The following is a 2,600-nucleotide window of genomic DNA, read 5'->3' on the forward strand; positions in this document are numbered from 1 at the left end:
CACACACACACACACACACACACACACACACACACACACACACACACACACGCTCAGCGCATACACAGCGAGTTGATCGTTAGTGTAACCGTGATGTTCTGGTGATCTCATGAGTAGCGTTCTTTATTTCCACTGATTTGTGAAAATACAATTTTTATCGTATAATGTGAAACATACATGATAATGCCAACATGCAAGCACAATTTCTTCCACAATGAAATCAATACTACATGAAGAAGGTTACAAAACACCCGTAATCCCAAGGATCTCATGTGGTTAAATAAATATATACTCACTGCTCATACCTCCTGACTTTCATGGTTTACACAAACACAAAAATGAATATATATATATACATAGCAAAAATATGAGTTAGAGGTTATGCAACCGTCTAAGGGATAAATGTATCCGTAGGCACTACTGGTGTATTACCTGACTATGTATAGGTCTTATTATAAGATTAACAGTAGTTGGTAATTTAAATGGTAAACTGTGGTTTAATATAAGAAAAGAAATGGAGCAACAATTAACAATTAGAAGTTGATCATTGGTATTAAATGGTCATAGTTTAATTACAGCTGTTTCAGTTTGTTATTTTTTAGGTAAATTTGCATTTATCTCGTTTCTTCTACTGACAGAAGAAAAAGGAAATAAGTTCGTTAAGTCTTTACGTTTACATTTTTGTGTCCTTTAAAGGTTGTACGTGTGTGTACATTTCTTCAATTAGATGACTGGAGTAGTAAGTGGGGAAAATGACTAGTTGACCGACGGTGTTAGTTGAAAGAGTAATAACTGGTAGTAATATCTGGTGTCATTAATTGTAATAAGTAACGCTATTTGAGTCCGCTAGATAAGTCCCTATGATTACAAATAATGCCCTTGCTAAAAATTCAGGATGCTCTTAAAAGTTTAAGTGCGATAAACGGTATAAATCTGGGTTACATAAAAAGGTATAACGAATAAATGAAATGTTGTTATGTGCGGTGCGGGCTATCTACTCGTTAATATTATTAAAATCAACCAACTCGGCTAGAATAGACTAAATTGCTCATTTAATCGTACTTATGTTATTGACAGCCCAAGAATTTGCATGTTAGTCAGTGATCTAACTTTAATGTGAATATATTAAAGAGAATTATAGCTCCAGGTGTACATCGTGCATTTAAAATAAATAATTCAGTTAGTCGGAGTAATTTTATATAATTATGATTTATGATATTAAATCATGCTTTGTGGTAAAGGAAAAGGGGTCAAGGGGAGGTAATCAGATGTTAGACAGGTTAGCTAATAACCTGTAATGTAGGTATTAGCGGTATTGTATGTTTTTCTCGTCTCGTTTATTAAGTAATTCTGATTTGGCCATTAAAATGAATTTCTCATTAATGCATAAAGTACAGCGATTATTTTTAAGGTTATATAAAGATGTTTGGCTAGGATGCGCCACTCTAATTTATAATTAACGTTATCGTTAAGTTCCCAGATGTAACTGCTTAATCCGGTAGAGTTAGCCTTATTTCTTTTCTGAAACTTGAGAGATGGGAATTATATCTAAGTTTCATTTCATTTTTAGTTGCTCCTATATAAGTATTCTTGTAATTATTGGAGAATACATCACGTTGGTAGATTACATTCTTAGTTTTACATTTATTCAAGAATTCACAAGTATTTTTATCTCTGCAACCACATAGATTAGTAAGATTTGCTGTGCCTATGATATGGTGAGGGAGATTATCATTTATAAGGTGGTTGTCCGTATTTTTAGAGGGTGATTTACTTGGGGGATCGCTTATTATATCAATCGATTGGTTATTGTGATTTTTATTGCTATTCTTCCTAGTTTCGTAGACGGAGTCTAGCCTTTTATTGTTAATAGAGGCTATAATAGTACCTAGGTTGCTAGTTAGGTTATGGCCTATTCTAATTTTATTGCTAAAGATTTCTGAGTATTTCGTATTCATATTGAAGTGCTTATTTATAAGTTTCATTATAGATTTGACTATATTAGTTTTTAGTTGTATTGCGAAGGAAATTATTAGCCAAATGTTATCCTTATTCCGCTTGTTATTCTTAATATTTTTGTTCTTGGTGTAAAAATTTCCCTCAGTGTTGTTGTAGATCGTAAATTTATGGTTATAATTATTCTTCTTCTTTCTATTGTTATTTTTATTGCTATTGCTTTCAGCTTTGGTAGGGTTGTTCGTATTCGATTTATTTATTTTATTTACCTTGGTATTATAATTGCTAACAGGGATTTTATTGGTTCTTTTAGGTGTATTATTATTATTATTATTATTATTATTATTATTATTATTATTATTATTATTATTATTATTATTATTATTATTATTATTATTATTATTATTGTTCAGTAGTTTTATTTTTATAACGTGCTTTCACTTCACTACCGAGCGCAGCTCTGTGCGCCTTGGGTATGTGCTGTGGTTTGCTGTGGTGCTCTTATGTTTACTGTATTGAAAGTGTTTTGCGTAGAATGTGTGCAGTACCCAGTAGTGCAATTTTCTGTATGTTATATATATTTGTAAGTCCTGGTGTTTTTGTTATGTATTTGTCTGAATATTTTTTATTATACCTAAGGCACC

This window comes from Octopus bimaculoides, chromosome 3, assembly GCF_001194135.2.
Source record: "Octopus bimaculoides isolate UCB-OBI-ISO-001 chromosome 3, ASM119413v2, whole genome shotgun sequence".
NCBI lineage: Eukaryota > Metazoa > Mollusca > Cephalopoda > Octopoda > Octopodidae > Octopus > Octopus bimaculoides.